The 20,658-nt window shown below is 39.6% G+C and overlaps 1 protein-coding gene across 2 annotated transcripts in view; it reads right to left on the bottom strand.

The window, feature by feature from the left end:
- CDKAL1 (CDK5 regulatory subunit associated protein 1 like 1) overlaps positions 1-20,658 on the bottom strand; it is a 661,526-nt gene that overhangs the window by 200,656 nt on the left and 440,212 nt on the right. The window lies entirely within an intron of this gene.

Raw genomic sequence — 20,658 nt, 5'->3', positions numbered from 1 at the left:
TCTTAGCCCAGCTTTATAATCCAAGAAGCAAAAAGAATTTTGGGGAGGGGAAAGAATGGGGTAACTAATTGTACAACTGACAATTAACCAGAACCAATTGTAAAGTGATTTAAAATGGTCTTTCACATCAACTTTGTAAGGATCAAAGTTCTATCAGAGAAGTGGGCTTTTAAAGCTTGTCGATCCATCTTTAAGAGGCAACAAAATACATCTTTATTCAAAATACATCTATCTATTCTTCAGATAATACCATATTAAACTTCCTGCAATCCACGATTTATCGATAACACAGCTGTGAGTAATGGCAGAGGACCGGTTAAAGCATGGTCTCAATTTCTCCTCGTATTAAACCAGACAGTGAGAAGACTTTGTACTTGGATTTTTTCTGAACTGTGACTGACATTGTCTCACCTACAGTGAATAAAAAAGAGGCAGAGAGCTTCCACAGGCCGCCGACAAGGACATGGCGTGTTAGGAGAAGTGCCATAGCAGAATTTTTGGGCAGTCTCAATATTAAGGAACAGCTAAGTTCCTGAGCGCAGACTTTTTAATCCTCCACAGTTTGTGTAAATCGTGTAACTGATAGTATTTCTGTGTTTGCACTGGCTTCTACAAAGCCTGTTGTCAAATATTCAGTGCCAGTCAGACAGGCTTATATGACTAGAGGACATGTGGTTTAGATAATAACTTCACCGTTGGCATCATCTTATTTTTTCTACTTTAATTTTCTTTCTCTTGATTTCTTCAAATGCATTTTTAAAAATCCTGCAGTTTGCCCATTTGTCTACAAACTACCCAATACCTGAGTGCAGGAATAAATAAATGAGTTGTGTTCATAGTTAAAATCACAGACTCATGTCACATATCCAAATGCTCCATACATTGTCCCAGGAAAAGAAAACTGCTTCTAATGTTTATACTTTTTAATGGCTCATCTCTCAAATTTATTCTCATCTCACAAAGTCAAGCGAAACCCAGCAAGTATAAATACAAGAAAAAATGTATAATTACTTTCTTGGTTAACATATAACCATCAAGTTATTTTTTATTTACATATTAACATAAAAGGAAATGCCACAGACTAAAATTCATGAAACATTCTTCAACTGAACACCGTTTCCCTCATTTGAAGATACCATGTAAAACAAAGAAAAACAACTAACTTTCCTTTCCCGCGTCACACCATGTGAGTAACTAACGTACCCCGTTAACATGAATGACATGGGGGAGAATGAATGAGTCATGACGGATCTGTTCCCATTTTGCCACGGAAAAGCGAAATGAGTATGACCCATGGTAAATAAAATATATTGTGCCATTCTGTTTATTGTTCCTATTCTCGTGAAAATTTGCACTCTGCTCTAAGACAAATGAAAACTAAACTACTGGAAAGTAAAATAAGAAGCAGGGAAATGTTTAGCAGACATTCTCTTGATAACAACATTCCAGTCATCAGAAAATGGAGCCATCCATAACTGAGAAGCAAATCGCTGAAGTGACTTAAAGACTTTCAAAGTCCTAACAGGGAAGAGACAAGGCTATGAAGTTGATAAGGAAATGAAGGAAGAAAATCAACTTGAAGTATGTATTTAAAAGGCTTGAGCTTTCTGGCTTTCCATACCAAAAACTAATTTACAGAAAGAACACAAGGGCTGTCCATGTCAGAACTCAGACGCTCAAGGCTTCCTGAGACTCAGCCAGGTAGGAACAGGAGGGTGTGAGGTCACGCCGCCTTGGAGCGCCCTGAGATTCAGTTCCTCACAGCACTTCACCATTAAATTAAGGCATTGTTTGATCGGACCTACTGAAAGAAACATACCTGTCTAGGGCTTTAAATCACCTCAGAGTAAACACATTTAAACTGGTATCCAAGGGGTAACAAATTTTCATTTGTGTGTGTGTCTAGATTTTAAATTGCTACTACTTATTTTCAAAGGCTAAAGGTAGAAAAAAAACTGAATTACGTATTGAGAAACACCTTCAAACTTAAAAAAAAAAAAAAAAAAAACCTCACATTAAACAAACTGCTAATACTTTGCCCACGTTTATCCTCATGCTTTCAACCTTAGATCACTCTTTCAACCAGTATTTAACCTGAATGATCTAATCAGAAGGTAACAAGGATGATTAATGCTGATGCAATGTAATTCCTGCTCTGCTCTAGCCTAAAATACACTGGACAGATGTGAGTTCCCCGTGAAAATCCTGAAATGCTGCAGAGCTAAATACCACCAACACAAGTTAGAAAAGACTGGAAAGCGCACAGTTGCGGGCATTCCCACAGGCACGCGGCTGGGTAACCGGGGCTGCACGTGAGCGCATGCGAGGAACACGCTGAAGCCCCTGCACAGCAGAAGTCAGAGAGCGCGTGAGCCAGGCTGCGGAGGCTGTAGTGAGCAGGAGGGGATCATCCTCCCCCTCCTCGCACACGCAAGAAGCCTAGGTTACTGGTAATGGTTTACAGCTAAGCCAGCCGACCCAAACTGGTGTCAGGTCCAACTATGAGTCAAGCTCTCTTGACAACTTAAGTCAACAGTTTGGGCGCAGTCAACCCAGCACTCACCTGAGTTCTCGCCACCAGCTATTGTTTAGAATGAACTGAAACTGATTACATCTCCCCGGACTCTGGGCAGTGGCCAGGCCCTAAGAGTCTTAAAGATCATTTACCCCCTGTAAATCATGCTCAAAATTAACTGTGGCAACAGGCACGAACCTGTGGAACGACTCCAGACGATATTTTGATGTATTTATTCTTCAACAAATTGTGTAACAAGATAATGTTTTACACCATTCCAGAGATTAGAAAATTAATTCTGATTTTCCGCGCAACAAAATGTCATATGTGGGGACCTAGGAAAGGGGAGGCAGTGCCGGGAGTCAGAACCATTCCATACACTGGCAGCTTTTCTAAAATGTGTTGGTGGGTCCTCATGAAAACATACAACTTCTGCTCAGGGGCAACAGGGGCTGAAATTTCTTTCTGCACAACTATCTTGCCCACTGGCCCTTCAGAGTCCCTAACCTATTCTTTGTTATGCTTTCTTTTCCTTTAAGATATCACAAGACCCCAGCTGAATGCTAATTTTATTTAGGAAAGAAGCTGACAGGCATGATCACCCAAGGACTCTCCAACAGAAATGACTTCATGCAGGATTAAGCACCAGTGACAAGGACTGTGAGGAATTCCAGGAAAGCAAAGGTTTATAAGGAAGAGGAAAGACTAAAATAAAATGTTTGGAAGACTGGCACTACTGGGGGTTGAATTAGGGTGTGGAGTGAATAAAGAAAGGACTAGAAAACAGCGATGAGAACTCAGGTCGGGGGGAAAAGTGTCTAATTTCAACCCCAACTGATAGCATCACTCTTGGAGACATTAGTGAACCTTGACTAATATGTAACTGTTGCAGGGGCTCCCGGGGGGCTCAGTTCGTTAAACTTCCGACTCTTGATTTAGGTTCAGGTCATGATCTCTGGGTTGTGGGATGCAGCCCTATGTTGGGCTCCACCCTCAGTGGGGAGTCAGCTTGAAAGTCTCCCCCCCCCCGCCCCGGCCCGCTTGTGCACATGCACACATTCTCTCTCTCAAATAAATAAATCAATCTAATGTGTAACTGTTGCATATTCATTCTGCTCTCCCCATCTTCTGGATGAGTTCTGCCAACTGAACTATACTTTTAACCTAAGGAGAGATTTTATAAAAATCTGTGAGAAAGAAAATAAAACAGAAAAATGTTTTCAGTGTGTTTTTCTTCCTCCACACTAATCTTTTATATATTTTAGATTAAATATAAGCCATGTGCACTGGCTTCTACCTAACCCGTATCAAATCTCTTTATTTTTTAAGTATCGCTCAATGACTGTGTTCTGTGTTGTAGGGGTGTTTTGTTGTTATTATTGGGAAAAAAAAATAGCAATCATTTAATGTAATGAGTGCCAAGCACTGTCCTGTCTACTTTAATGCATATTATCTCATTTAAATATCTCACCTGCCTTTTTATTTTTTATTTTATTTTTTTTAAAGATTTTATTTATTTATTTGAGAGAGAGAGAATGAGAGACAGAGAGCATGAGAGGGAGGAGGGTCAGAGGGAGAAGCAGACTCCCTGCCGAGCAGGAGCCCGATGCGGGACTCGATCCCGGGACTCCAGGATCATGACCTGAGCCGAAGGCAGTCGCTCAACCAACTGAGCCACCCAGGCGCCCCTCTCACCTGCCTTAATGAGAAGGGTATTGTTATCCTCATTCTACAGATAAGAAAACCAAGGTCAGAGAGGTTAAGTAACAGGTCAATATCACAAAACTAGAGAGGATTTAAACTTAGTTTATCTGACCCTACACCTGTGTTCTCAATTACTGGGCTAAATTAAAATCTCTGTCATCAGTGCTCTGACTTTGATTACTCCCACACAAAAGTTCTCACTTGCAGGAAAATTATGACAGCACCTCACTTAATATCTCTACCAAAGTGGCTGAGTTCACAAAACACTTAAGCTTGAGCATTCTTCTCTTTCTCCTTTTTTTTTTAGACATCATAGTACCTTTGAATTTGCTAGAGTTCCTTTCTGTCAAAATTTGCAGAAATTAGTTGAAGATGTGGGGTTGTCTCCAAAACAACCACCTTATATAATTCGGTCTGACATTTTGAGAGCATGAGCCTTTCATGGCAGCTGGGTGGTGCCAAGGAAAACCAGCGACTGATGTGGCCATTAAATTTATGTGGGAAAAAAAATTAACTTTTCTGGGCTTTGGGTAAAAATGAGGGAAGGCAGGGCTATGATTTCCAAGCTGTCTTCTAATTCCATGTGTTATGATCATATTAATTAAATTCTCATCCTTTACTTTTTTTTTCTCATATCTCCCTTAATTTGTTTTCCTGCCTCCCTCCCTCCTTCCCTCCCTCCCTCCCTTCCTGCTTGCTTGCTTGCTTTCTGGAGCAAAGAATGAAAGAAGAAAAGAGAAAAAACCATTTGTTTCTGATAAGGCTAGCAGCATAGCTTCTAAAACGTTGAGACGGTGTCATTTAGGATATTGGGAATAGAGGAGCTATTTTTACTGTGGAGATAAAACATTTATTGGGTAAAGAAGGAAAAAAATGAGATAATGGCCATTTTAAATACAACGCTTTGAAAGAAGGTAAAAATTAAGCCAGAAGCAACTTTTAAAAGCTTCTCTCCTCAGTGCAGGTTGAAACAAGTAAATTAAATGGGCCGTACTGTTATTTAGCATCTCCTAGTGGCCCTGCTGGCATATGAACCATTTTGAACATCGGCTTTAACAGCTTATATTCCACTTCCCGTTGTATGCATAATGATTCCTGTATCTAATTAAGAAAAAATATATATTTTTAAGCTCTCCATAATGCACACAAGACAGCAGTTCATCCCTCACAACAGCAGAGCCGTAGGCCGTGCTACAAGAGAGGGGCTTCGGAGGCTCCTGGCCGAGGCGTTATTTAAATTTCCTATATGTAATCATAGCCCAAATCAGTAATATTTATGCTATCTAGCCTCCAGTCTGTTTTTCTAATGCAGAACCACACTCCTTTAGGAACTCTAATTGTATACACAGTACCTGACAAGGCGGCAGAAAGAGTACCACATGGGATCTCCATGTGGAGAAAAATGTAATGTATTCACAGTGCTGTAACAAACAGGCACCCAGATAAATAGTTTCTCTTAAAAGTAAGAGAGAGGAGAGAAAATAAAGGGAATAACTGGATGATGACAACTGACACCAGGTAGTTAAAAACAAAACAAAACAAAACAAAACAAAAAAACAACAACAACTATCAAACATACAGATGACAGAGCAAAAGAGAGAAAATAAAGCAGGTTGGGTATAACCTCCCTTTGGCCACTATGAACATACACCTTTGGCCACTAAGAACATACACTAAGAACAACATTATATGAGGATAGGACTTCATTTAAATGACCTACGAGACAGGATTGAACAAAAAGACTTCATATCCTACCCTCACGAAGAAAAAACTCACCATAATAAGTAATAAAAAGTAACGTCTGAAAACAAAATAAAAATGAAAAAGCTTATTGTGTAATTTTAGTCCCTTAAAGGTTTGCTTGACCTAAGAGTTAATCTTCACCAAAAACATCCAATGTCATAATCTTTGCAAAAAGGTAGCCAATCCTTCTATTTTATATTTAAATATAACTTCCATTTTTTAGAAGCTTATTCCAGTGCTTAGTAACATTCAGGATTTCATTTTTACAAAAAAACATTCTTTTAAGGCAACATAAAATAAATAGCCATGAGCAAAACTGCAACATATAGATATTTATACTTTAAGGATCAACTTTGGTTTTAGCACTTTGTTTTAGGTAATTAACAGCAAATCAGTTCACTTGGAATCATCTTGTCTTTATTTTTCTCATCAGCTCTTATAGCAAAAAAAACAGAACTCTGAAACCCTATCTTAAAACACACAGTGTGGACCAAACAGAGACTGTCTGCACACACTTGACGAAATTATTAGATTTAGTTCCCTTTGCTGACATTATTTCTAGAAAAATAATCGTGGGCCCTATGTTGAGCTGTCTAAATAAGAAGTTCTATTAATCCACATATCTCTTAAGCAGTGAATATTCTGGCAATTTATCTGAAGAAGGTGTAAATTCATTCTGCCCTTTCTGCTGGTGCACCAAATGCTGCAATGGTTTCCCCAAGGGAGACTGGACAGAGAAAGCAGAGACTCCTGTTTGACCCCTGCTGGCAATCAATTCATGGCCTCAAGCACAGAGCTTGATAGCCCCTGCAATCCTATGTTAGCTTTTGTAACTCTCGGTATTATTCTTATTCATATAAATGTCAAATTCCTATGGGTAACCTGACCCAAAAGTGTTTGTAACCTCAGTTTACACCCTTTAAAACCTCTCAGAAGTGGAGGGACTAAATTAAATTTTATATGTTTTAAACTAAACATGCAAGAAAGGGAATTAAAAAGAATAGTTTTTGCTGCTAAACACAGGATACCATGCTGTGTGAAGGTTGATAATTTAAGAAATACAGATGGCTTGGAAGAGCAAGCTGTCTTACGATAATAACGAAAGAATCACAGTCTTTCAGTAAAGGGTCAGCGGTGAAGAATTAGACAAACCAGAGCACGGAAGGCAAGTGACTCTCCAAGACTATTTTCTGTGCAATACAATTATTTTGCCTGAAAATATGGCGCATGAGGATGCTGCTAGTAGTGGGCTGTCTGCACTGAACCAAACCACAGGGGCAGGCATTTCTGCCCATTCCCGAGTCCTGCTATATTCAGGTGACGATGCCGTCCTAAGGACTGGAGAGAGGTGGCTGCGATGCGTCACGGGACCTTTGGTTCCCCTGACCTGACCTGGGACTATATTCTTCCCAAGCCAGCCTGCTTCCTGTAGGCTTTTCTCCTGCAAGACTCTACAGGACGCCCCCATCCTACAAGCGAGCCTGACGATGACAACAACAGAACTCATTCAACAAAGATGTAATGGGTTTGTATTTGTAAGCACTATTATAGGTGCTGGAGATACGCACACACGAAAAGCCTCATCGAGTTACGTGGGGCAGGTCCCTAGTGGGGAGACCCATACACCCATGCACAGCGAGGTAAGCACCATAACAGCAGTGAACTACAAGGAGGTTTTGTGTGTAAAATACTCTGCAAAATGGTGGGCGGTAGGGGGAGTAACTGCTGCTGTTAATCTTTCTTACGCTGGAGGCAATGAGGGAGCCATGGAAGAAGTTTTGTAAAAGAAATACAGGGTTTGTATTTCAGAAAGAACATTTCTGGCAATGAAGGGAAGAAGGGAGGATTGTAGGGAGTGAGCCTGGAGTGGAGGAAGGGATTTGGGAGGTGACACAATTCAAAGGAACTTTCTCCCTGAGCCACCGACAATGGGGATGGGGAGGTAGACGTGAGTCACTGGGCAGACCAAATTCATGGGACCTGGTGGCAGACTAGATTGGGTGGGAGAAGGCAAGAGGCAAGTCCAAAGAGCAAAAAAGTGCCTCTGCTTTGGCTGGATGAATAATGGGGACTTTTACTAAGATAAAGAGCATGGCAGAAAGAGTAATATGAAAGGTGGAGACCCAAATGGAAAGTTCTCATTCAGAAGCCAGTCAGACAGACGGATGGATGTGATGGAGGGAAGACGGGGATGGAGGGCCAGAGGGATGTTGGGAGGGAGGGGCTGGGACCTAAGGTGATTCAAGGAGGAGAGGGTTGGCCAACGAAAGAGAGAAGAAAAAGAAAGATGGAAGGCTGCCTGCTGGAGTCCACAGTTTGGATTTAACCAGAGCAGCTATAATGAAGGAACATGAGGAGAAACCAGTCCAGAGGATCAAGGAGTGGAAGGACAGTGGGGAAAGCGGAGGCAGGCAGCAGGGGAGATCCTTCTGCACAGAAAGTGGGCCGTGAGCAAAAATACAGAACACTGAGGTAACAGAGGTAAACACAGGCTCGGTGAGGGGTTTCTGCGGAACGGCAGTAACTGCAAAGTAGAAAAGAATAAAACTCATCAGGAGTAAGCTAAGAAAAGGTAAAGAAACCACAGAATTTTTGAGTTAGACTGGAATTTAAAATCATTTAGCTCATCTTTTTTATCTTACAGACAAGGAAACTGAAGGAATGCTAACTCACATCCTGCCATTACAATTAGAAATAGCGGCAAAAAGATCTGGATTGTTCATCCTAAGTAATATTTATTAACTATGGCTGCCAATAAACATTTAAAAAATTGCCTCTAATAAGTCACAATGAAAAAATAGCTTAACAAGGATTAATAAATGACCATGTTGTATTTTTCTCTTTAGGGTTAAGGAGTCTTCAAAATTTTTAAATTTACTTACTCAATCTAAGTTCTCTTTTATAAAGATAACTGGGAAACAAGAAAAAAAAATGTCTTGAAAGGTTTCAACCGATTTACATAGGTAATTAAATGTTCCATTGTGGGGGCGCCTGGCTGGGTCAGTCTGTGGAGCGTGGGACTCTTCATGTCGGGGTTGTGAGTCTAACCCCCACTTTGGGGATAGAGATTACTTAAAATTTTTTTTTAAAATCTTAAAAAAATGTTATAATATGAATGTCACTAGGGACAGGAGAATATAGTTTCTATATTTTACAGAATAAAGATGAGGCTTTGAATTCCAGATATACCACATATATTCCTTCTCTGATCTTTAGTTTCTCAACCTAAGACATAAAAATAGCACCACATACTTTGCAAGGTTATTGGGTGAGCTAAGTGAAATTACGAATTTCAAAGAACCTAACACCCCATAAAAGGCACTCTACTTAGTTAGAGTAGTGCTTCTTGAATTATCTGTGGTTAATAACCAGTCTTCCCTCAAATTCATTATGGACTGATACATTTTAAAAGCACAACGACAAAAGTGAGTTACCAGAAAACATGTCATAAATTTGATGTCTTGCAAATGCTAAATTACTGGGAAAGTTCCTAAGTGCTTACTTTTGATTTCAGTAATAACGTTGTACATCGATGCCAAGTTTGCAGACGGGCACTGGCCGATGAGCAATTTTTTGTGCAGCACTTCTCAGAGCAGAGCATGTACGATCAGAGAGCACAGCAGTGAAAGACCAGCTCTAGTACTCGGCAACCTGGACTCAAATTCTTCTCGACCACCACTACCTGTACACCTTCCTGCTTGCTGTTTCCTCATCTGTGAAACGCGGAGGAGGTCAGCAACACCTCGCTCGGGGGGTTGTAAGAATTAAATGACTTCCTACATACCAGCCAATCTGATATGGAACGTTTCACTATTTATTTATTTGGAATATTTTAAATGCTCAGTATTAGAAATTAATATAATTATTATTTGAAAGGAGTGAGCATTAGTGTGAGTGTGTGTGTATATACAGTACACACACTCACACACACTCACACACACACTCACACACACTCACACACACACACAAAGTCGTGGCTCTAAAGGTAAATATTTTTATGCTAGTGTTGTTAATTTGTGTATTTTTATTTCTTTTTTGGAAAAACAGATTTTAGCCAAGGAAAATGGAAAATATTGTCTTTTATGTACAAAAACAGTTTTAAAAGTCATTAAAATTTAATCAATAGCTGTTTTTTTTTTTTAAAGCTCTCCAATGTACCAGGATTCTTAAAGTTCTCAAGAGTTTTCCGTTAAATTTAGTTTCTTTTATCATTTTAAGTACAATTCAGGGAATTATACTATAAAACTTTCTAAGATGCAATCTGACTTTTTTCTAAGTAGAAAAATGGTCTTCAAAATTTAATTATATCATGATTCTTGAAAGTACAACTTATTTAAAAGAGAGAAGGGGTGCCTGGGGGGCTCAGTCGTCCACCTTTGTCTCAGGTCATGATCCCAGAGCCCTGGGATCGAGCCCCGTGTCAGGCTCTGGCTGTGGGGAGTCTGTCTGAGGATTCTCCCTCTCCCTCTGCCCCCTTCCCCCACTAAAATAAATAAATAAATTCAAAAAAAAAAAAAAAAAAGAATAAAAGGGAGAAAAAAGAAAACCCAACTGGAACAGTTGATGAGTTAGAACTGGACAATTACATTTTTTTTTCCAGAAAAAAACTCAAAAGAATAATGTATTTTTCTAATCACACAATTAAAAGACTGAATCACAATAAATTAGGAAAAAGTATATGAAAAAGTCATTATTGCACAAAATCACAATAAATTAGGGAAAAGTATATGAAAAAGAGTCATTATTGCACAGTTCAACTAAAATGGTATTTTCTAAAAAAAAAAAAGTTTAATGCTTTGTCTTATTTACATGGCTGGACTAAAACCATCTTGCTCCAAACAATAAGGGAAGAGAAATCTGTTCATTTTCAAGGCACGGCTGGTTTCATTGATCAAAATAGATTTAATCCCTTTTAGGGGCAGTTCTCAAACTGTAACAAGAGAGCATTTTAAAAAGCACATGAGGTGGCAGAGACTGTAGGAGGTCCCTCCATTCCCTTCCCTTATTCTCCCACAGAAACAGATTTTCAGCCATTTACACGGACGTCTGGGAGACCCTATTATTTCCCGGTTTCCCTGGCACCTAGAGATGGCCATCTTCTACTCGAAGAGACAGTAAGTGGAAGCGTCACGTGCAACTCCAAGACAGGAGCTGTAAGGTGCACCTTTCTCTTCCTCCTGTTTGCTAGCTGGAATGCCGACCTTAGGGATGGACTGCAAGCAGTCACCATGGACCATGACCCAGGAACTCACGGACAGCTAAGCAACAAGAAAGAATCCTGGGTCTGTGCTACCGCGGACCATCCCACCAAGTGCAGGACGACTACCTACTAAATGTTCTGGGGTTTTCCACCTACTTTGTTGGAGATATTTTATGTTTCTGGTCATTCAGAGCCCAAACCAAATCTATCTGAAGTTGATACGACAAGTGACAGGATCTAAAAGTGCGGCATTAGTTCAGCTGTGCAGCACGTCCTGATACTCTCGCTGCAGACCGGAAAGCTAATTAATGTTCTATGTTGGGCAAAATGTTTGGTCAGATTGTCAACTGCTGAACCTTGGTAGCCAGACCAAGCGTCAACTAAGTCCACAGAGGCAGAAGTGCTAGAAAAAATCCAGAATGTTAAATATTAGCCTGCTCCTTCTTATTGCTCTTAGCAACAAAGAACTCAGACTAGGAGTAGCCAGTTGCAAGCTGAGATTTAAGAAAAATCTCTCTGTGTTTGTGAGTTATAATTTAATTTGGCTGAGAATCCTGTGATTTTGAGGTGTGCAAGTTTGCAAAAGCCAAGCAAAGCAATTATAAGCATTCACTACAAGGCCATCACCATCTAAGATAGATTAGGTGCCCCATCAGATACTGACCCAGTTGCCCAGCAGCACTGGGATTAGGAGTGTTTCAGATGGCTTCCAGGAAGTCATCGCTAAATTCAGAGTCGGGGTGGAAGGGCATAAGGTTGAGGCCAATCTTCTTTATCCATTCATCTGTCAGTCCCATTCCCCCATTTTTAAATGGGACTTTTAAAAATTATGTTCTAATTTCTATTCCACTTTAAATGGGGACTTTGGACCTTCTGAAAAGGAGAGAGCATCGACCATAGACCATGCATGTACAGAAGGACAGGGTAACTAGATGGGGCTTGGGTTTTCCCTCTTAGACAAAGGTAAACTCTGCATGTAGTAATAAGGGCGGCCAAAAGGGTGAGACTGTGGCAGACTTCTGTTTTCCAATCTCACCTCCCCTTATTTCCAACAGAGCCCCAGGTTTTCAGATGGGCAGAAGGCCACTTCAATTAAAGACTCCATTGCTTAGCCTTTCTTTCTACTAAGTATAGACATGTGACTAGGTTCTGACCAATTAGATAAAATCAAAGTGACATGTGTAACTTTCAAAAAGGGTTTAAAGGGGAAGAACACATATCCTTTTTCGTCCCTCTCCTTTCTACAGACTGGAATGCAAATTTGATGGTTAGAGCTGAAGTACCACATCTGGGACCATGAGATGAGAGCTGTATCCTGCACCCCTGATATACTGGAGCCTTATTACAGCTTTACAGATAGCTCTGGACTTTATTTACATGACTGAAAAACTTCTACTTTCTTATGCCATTACTTTTTTTCTGTCACTTTGAGACAAACCAAACTACAACTTTTATACACACAAATATACATATATACACATACGTGTGTGTAATCGAGGTAAAGCCTTTCCCTACAGTAGATTTTATATCATAAACAAAATCAAATCAATAAAGTATAATTGTCTAAAGAAAGGAGACTGGTTTTCTGTAAGACCTGTAATTCAGTATTTTCCTCTTGTCCATGGAAAGCCTATAATAAACATTTACACTCTGCCCCCCTATACTAGAGTTAATATTGGGGTTTTACTACACTTACCAAACATTATGGCTATAAGTATTTGTATAATATGAACCATGATTTAAGAATGTCAGTGCCCAGAAGACAGTCATCAAGTTCTACTTAGCTCTTAATATTCTACACCTAACAAGTTCTTGACATATAGTCTATAGCCAGTAAGTATTAGCTGAACAATTGCAAGACTTTGGCTCCTTTGAAATTTATATTAATTCACAATAATTTTTTGGCCCTATTTCCAGAATTTAAATTGGTCAGATCTTAATAATCCAAAATTCAATCTTTAAAAACACTGATGGGTTATATTACCTAGTCTTTTTCCTATTGTTTGCTGCTGACTTAGTTATGGTGCCTTTCAGATATTACTGCAAAGTCTCGTACAACATTCCAAACTACATGCACTGTATATGCTCCCTTGATTTCTTCCTGGTTTTTGATAAGAACATAAGGTCCTAGATAATCAGGAGGCCTCAGGAAATGTCCATCAGAGAACAATGATAGGGATGAGTATGGGAGGTAAGAGTGGCCAATAACAGACTCTCCTTGTGTCAGCAGCAAGTGATGAATGGATCAGTGTGAGGAACTAAGGCTGTTTAGGGGAGGGAGTTTGAGCTGGATACTGAATATGTTTGGTTCCAGGAAGGAAGGATAAAAGGACGTAGAAATGAGGACTTATAAAGTTTTTGCGACACAGCAGATTATGTAGGACAATAGCTTTGCCACATGTAACCGTTAGTATAGCATTTTATTTTACTTGTACACACACTTCATGAAGACACTCTGCAGTTTTTGGTTAAAGATGTTGTTACAGATAAACCAGTCATTATCTACTTGTAGTTTGTCTCCCTGTGTTGACCATCAAACACAGCTTCTTTATCATCCCCTTGATTAGTGACTTTCCACCTGGATGGGGAGTGAAAGCAAAAAGGAGGGGATACTGACTACAGAAAGAGTAAATTTTTGGAAGAAGGTATGTATAATTTAAAATTTTCTAATAATATACTACAATCCTTAATTAGAAAATTATGATCGTCCCTAACATTTCTAATAAGCCTGGAAAGGCTAGAGGCCATAGTAGCAATGAAAAAAAGTTTGGAGGTTCACAGGCTGGCATGTGAGTCTGAATTCTACAAGTTATTAGCACAGTAACTTTGGGCAAAGTCACTGTGTTACTTAAGTTGCTCACCTGTCAAATGGGGTAATAATATTTTCTATCTGTTGTGAGCCATTGTGAAAATTAAATGAGCTAATCTACATAAAGTACTTAGCACATTGCTTCCAACATATTATACACTCAATAAATACTGCCTTATAATCACTGTTAGCTATTAGCCAGCAGTTCCCAGAACACAGAATCTCTACGAATGCAGAGGATGACGTTCTACTAAAGGGAATATATCAGTTTCTCTGCAAAGAGCAGGGCATTTTCTTGTTTATGAAGAGAGAACTTTAATTAAACTAGACTGAGAAATATTACTCTAAGCCTTAATCTCACTGGTTCCAGAGTGCATACCGCTCGTTGGATGAATACAGTGTGCCTGCTTCCTGCTCTCCTGCCCCCGGATGCTGGGTAGCAATAGGATAGCAAACGGGGCGGAAGAGGACAAAGTGAGCACTGTGCTAGGAACCGGGAATGCAGTCAACAAAGGACCACATGGACCGCTCGGGCAGGAGACAATACTGTATCTCAACAGCTCTTCAACACTTACGGTATTGGGAAAACAATCTAAAAATACTTTGTTTCCCCTCCAGAGCTCCCGGGCCAGTGCCTGCTTACAAGAGGCAACTCTAGTTGACAGCTGACCCATACCATTTTCATTTTCCTAAAACCGCTATGTCCCTTGGCTTCCGTGGTGTCATTTCCTCCTGTGCCTCCTCCTACCCTGGCCTGACCCCACCCTTTCAACCTCTGTCACAGGATACCTCAGATACTGGTGTCCCCTAGTCCCTGTTCCTAGCCTGCCATTTTCTATCTCCTGGATGATCTCATCACCCACGGCTTCATCTACCACTTAAAAGCTAATTACTCCCACACACTTAGCTCTAGATCCCCATCTCCCTCCTGGGCTCTTGGCCTGTATTTTGTATAGCCTGCAGGGGCTCTCGCCTAGATTTTCTTTTCAAATTCATTTCTACTTTAAATTGCATTTCAAATTCAGTATGTCCCAAACCAAACTCATGTCTTCTACTCCAGTTCCTCCTTCTTCTCATTTCCCCTCTTGGTTAACCATACCATCTTCTACTACATCTTGGGATAAAATAGCAAAAGCCATCCTTGACACTCATGGATACCTTCCTCACCCTCCCTCCTCAGCACACACTGTAATTTACCTCACCAGTATTTGTTGAGTCCACCTCACTGTCTCCATCGCTAGACTGACATGCCTTAGACTGGAACAAGGGTACAGCACGATGACTGAGTTCTGGCTCAGAAATCACAAGCCTCCATCACTGACCACCTGCCCATGGGAAAATTACTTAACACCCTTGGAACTTCAGGATTGAATAAACTACTCTATACCACTGTCTTCATAGCAGTGCTGGGCACAAAAGTAAAACTTAAAAATATTAGCTACTGGTTTTATTACTATTACCATATTAAATATTACTACTGGTGTTGGTATTATTGCATTATTACGGTGCTGAGCACAAAACTGATAAATAAAAAAAGAGTGATTAAATCCATATTATTAGAATCAGCAGGAAGAGTGCTACACAGCAGAAACCAAAGATATAGTTCTATTATGCATTAAATCACTGTGGGCTCTCACCAAGTCTTTTAACCAGTGTGAACCCTGATGTTCACTTTAAAAAGTGCAGATTAAAAAGACCTATCCTACATACTTGGCTGGGTTTCTGTGACAACACCATGACATAATACATGAGCCCTGTGGAATATGAAAAGCACTCTATCAATGAAAGGAGAAACACTTACTATCAGTATATGATTTCACAATATGTGATTTGACCCTTATGTTTACAATAAGATGGAGAGAAAATGTACAAAGGATTAAGGGAAGGTAGCTTCTGTTTCTGAAGGGAATAACACAATCGTATCATAAAGGAAAGATATAAGGTAGAAAGAGATTAGGAATGATGAGATTTCTCTCTTGACCGGGCTAGACGGAAAACGTAAAGCTAAATCAATAGAAAATGTAATTACCTTCAAGCCAATGAATCACATTTAGGGTAATCCCAAAATAATATGGTGTTTAGCACAGGATGTCAGTATCTTCCAAATATAAATATAATACCATGGTAAAAAAGAAAAAGTGAATGTTTTTCTTGCTACATAACTGCTCAAATGATGCACGTTCATTTTCTTGAAATAAATGTAGACGTAACAAGGGAGACAGAGAAAGAGAAGAGAACGTCACTACCTCAGAAAGATATCTGACAAGAGATAAAATAGTGAGCAAGGCCTTAGGGACACCCAAAATAACAACCTAGTTAAAGATATTAGAAATGATGAGATAAAGCCAGAAAACAACTTTGAGGGAAGTATTTTGCCTAAATTATCTGGGAGGTGGTTATTCAGTGAACAGAAACACATCTGGGAACGCATCTGGAAAGAAACTTAATTACCTAGTCCTCGCCAAATCATTTTTTTGTTTTGTTTTTGCAATTTCTTTTCTTCTGTTCTGACAACTGTTGCTTGTGTTTCCAAGCCACTAGGAATAAAACTAGATATAAAAGATGGAATAAAATACAAATTTAGCACAATTTGGTCTTTTATCAGATTGTGTTCCAGTACGGACATGTGGATGACTGGAAACTCATAAAAAGAAGAAAAAGAACTCAGGATGTTAATGAGTTAGCATTCCCCATCCCCCACCCCCAACAGACTGGAAAAGTAGGTCACAGGATAGGCTGGGCGGTACGAGGTAACTCTGGGACTCACTGACAGAAATCACCCTGCCAAAGCCACCTCCCCGACTTTGGGCCCTTGTGCCCCTTCACTGCCTGAGTATACAGTGGAGAGATCGGAGGACAGAACTTCTCTGCAAGGCTGCCACCTCCCCTCCAGCGAGTTCTCCCCGCTAAAAGGTTCCCTTCCCCCGAGTGCTCCTTAGTTATTGGTTGTGGCGTTTCACGGGGGCAATCTCTGGGTGCAGGAAGCTTGGGGGTGTGCATGGATATCATGACGCTCAAGGGTTAATATTCTGTAGGCAATGTGACAAATTAATCCAGAATTACACAGCATGCTGACAGATGATAATGGCAAATTCTGAGATGGATAATATTATGGCATTGGAAGTCCACACAAAGATGCCACCGTAAGGCACAACTTAAGATCTATGCAACCTGCAGGTAAAAACATAACTGGTCATAGTTCATATGTTCATAGTTCATTCAAAATGTATTTATCGAGTGAGGGGGATGGATCTTGTCTCCCAAGTTTAAGGTCTGGTTGGCATAAACCAAAAGGCCACTGGACTTCCAACAAAATAATCTCCGAAAACAAATAGATCTTTTAATATACAAACTGTTTCATGTCTTAAAATGTATCTATCAATAGGACATTCTTACGTAGTTCTTTCACACTTTAATGTGTGAATTTGAGGACTCAGAGTTTCTTTTACTTAACATGAGAACATATGCCTGAGAGAACAACTCTGCATGTTGTCATTTTTTGAATTTATGTGAATGTGTGGTTTTATGCTGGGGAGTGACTGTGTAAATTCAATGCTGCTCAAATGAGGAGGGCCCAATTAAAGTCTACGGCCAAGGTCCCAAGGCCCTAGGAACCGTAATTATATCACCCTCAAAACAGCAAAGTGAGAAATCCTCTCATTGGAAAGTTAACTCTTCCAAAATCACATGAAAAAATAAAAATAAACAATTCAAGTTTCATACTTTTTTTAAAAATCCCACCAATAGCTTAAAAAGATAACAGAAAAACCAGTTCAGGGATAATCAATAAAAGTAGTCACTCTTATGAGGTATTGATCAAAAATCTTCCTGAAACCAGAAATGCACTTTTGCAAAGGTGGCTTCCTTCCGTATCCCTGCCGCTTGCAGTACATAGTTCAAGAAACCATTTTCTCTGTTCATATGAAAACATCAACTTAGTTAATCTTCCAACTGGATTAATCAATCGGAATAGAATAGTTTTAGTCATATGATTGTCTGCTCAGGACCAGCTGTTTTAAATTAGTATGTTAAGTAATTCAGACACTTTTCTTTGCAAAGGTTGCGTGAGTTAATAAATTCCCATATGCCCCAGCATGGGCCAGCACCGCTAGGTTATCTTCAATCCAGCTGCTGGTATGGTAATTGCTGCCAACTTTTGAACAACTGAAGAGAATAATGAATCAACCTCAGGCTGGCTCGTAAGTAAAGTTCTGTTGCTCCCAGCTAAAACATTAAAAAGGTTTCACCTCCAGTGTCTCAGAGATACGGCATCATGAACATCGCTGAATTCGTAGTTTAAAAGCCTGCAGCGCACAGTTTGGAGGTCAGTGTTCAATGCGATAGGTTGTTTTCAAAATTGGATTTTTTGGTGCGACGGGTTAGGAAATGTCCCATCCCTAATTCATAACATGAATATATAAGTCTCCTATTGGTGAAGGGAAAAAAAAAAATCAAGATTCTTAGTTGTTAAAGGCTCACTAGGAAAAAAGAAAAAGGCTTCAGAAGCTTCAGAGGAAACAAGACATTAGGACAGGAGCTTAAAAAGCAGATATAAGAGGAGAGCACGAAATAAACCATTTGAAATCAGGGTCGATTTACGAACGCACAAAAGCAAAATGACGGTATAAGGCCCTCTTTCTAAAAAAGACAGTACTTTACTGAATTTTGATAAAACGCTGGCCAAAACAACTTTGTGCTGGATCAGTTATCCAGACTAGCAGTTCTACTATAGAAATCTCTGAAACTTTGGTGTTTCCTATAAGTGCTAATCTATTTGGCATAAAGCTGTGCCGTTTTTTAATAGGAAAAGTAAGCAAACTATGAGAGCGGAAGCCTGCTAAAAAGACTTCATTTCTTTCTCAATGTTTGTTGCAGTTGGAAATTCCTCCCTGAATGGGTGGACTTCCCCGAAAGGACAGGAACCCTTTTCCCTGAAGAGCAAAGGTGGGTTATACTGTCTGCGCGGGGTGAGCGAGCGAGCGAGCACTGTACTATTCCTACAAGCAACGGGACAGACTGGACAAAAGACAGAACTTTACGGTTCTGATGAGCTCTCTAAAACCATGCAAGGATCACCTTATTAGCAGTCATAATTTAATTTCTTCTTGCTTTCCAAAGAGTCCCTGTAACTTTTATCAGGAATACCATGTTGTCTGCCTTCTACATTTTTCCAATACATCCTGTAAGTTATAATCTAAGTATGGAATTGTATACCGAGGTTGCTTTCACCCTCACTGTGCATAGCCAATAAAGAGTTACAGATGCTTAGAGATGCTATCTAGACTCATGCTCTACCACGCCAGTGAATCATACCACTTGAAACTGACATTGTGGATGGACGGGTTATGGGATGGGGTGTCTTCTCCAGAGATCTCCAATATCCTTCCAGGGATCCCTGGTATTTCCAGTGCTGGAAATATTGGAGATCCTCGGGTACAGCACTTGGTTCTGGGATCCTCCAGACAGTAGAATAGTTCTAGAAAAGCTACACAGATGCCTCAGGGTAACTCAGAATCCAAAGAAAGGAAAATGAGTTTAACCCATGAATAAAGGCAAGAGACTATTCTCTAACACTTTGATGTGATCATCTTTTGACCTCTCTCTACCTCATGGATGCTGTTGAAACTGTTCAAGATGCAACAGATTTAAAAGGTCCATCTTTGGAACAACATAAAAGGCTAGAACTTATTGTGAAATTGTTGCCCAGTTAGGTAGCCACAGTAATTCCCCCAAACAACTGAGTCAGCACTCACCCAAGTGGAGGAGAAAGAGAGGTGTTGATTCCTTACCTCATTGAATCACATTAATGCAACAAAGCACTTGGAAAGTGTTCTAGTCTATTCTGCACAACAGGATGCATGTCTACACTTGGCAAAATCTTGTGCAACAGGTATGAATTGTGCACATTATTTGCTACTACCCTAGTTATAAGCAAGAGGCAAGAAATTTCACAGGTGCAACAATATGTTTGCAATTTTGAAAAACATTCCATTCACCAGTGCCAACGTGCCCAAAAGAACTCTCTCATATGAGACAAGTTTACCTACAATAAGCTAGAATAAATGCAAAGGAGGGATACCGGGCAACTTAATAGACATCTAACATAAAAATTCTTATTCTTTAGCCTTGACCTCAGTTTTCTTTAAGAGCAGAAAGTATTATAGATGGTAGAGATCTGTCATTATTCTGTTTTCTGCTTTGAAGACTGTATATACTTAATGATTATAATTATGAAATCCTAGAATAAATATGCCTTCTATTCACTGATTTGAATATTTGAACAATTAGCTGTGTTTGTTTGACTGCACACAAATGTCTTTATTTCTAGTGGTTAGGAAAATCAAGAAATGCCTAGAGGTGAAAAAAAAAATTAGAAAGACATACAGGAAAGATGAGGAAGGAAAGAGAAAGTAAATAGAAGAAAAAGATTTTAAAAGATTTCTATGTAGTCAGGATAAGTCACTAATTGAAGGTGGAAAAAATAATTGCTTACAATTTGTATAAAGCAATCATATCCATGTAGCACTCTGACATGGTACAAAGATACATAATTATAAACAAGAAGATGGAAATAAAAAGTTGTAACTTAATTAAGAAAAACAACAGAGGAAAAAAATTATGGGAAGTAGGAAGACCCATGCCTCAAATATGCCAAGATAAATGACATATCCCCAGAGGGGAGAACAG

The sequence above is a fragment of the Mirounga leonina genome, unplaced genomic scaffold (genome assembly GCF_011800145.1).
Source record: "Mirounga leonina isolate KUSES-001 unplaced genomic scaffold, KU_Mleo_1.0 Mir_366, whole genome shotgun sequence".
Classification (NCBI taxonomy): domain Eukaryota; kingdom Metazoa; phylum Chordata; class Mammalia; order Carnivora; family Phocidae; genus Mirounga; species Mirounga leonina.
This window is presented reverse-complemented; position numbering and strand designations above follow the sequence as displayed.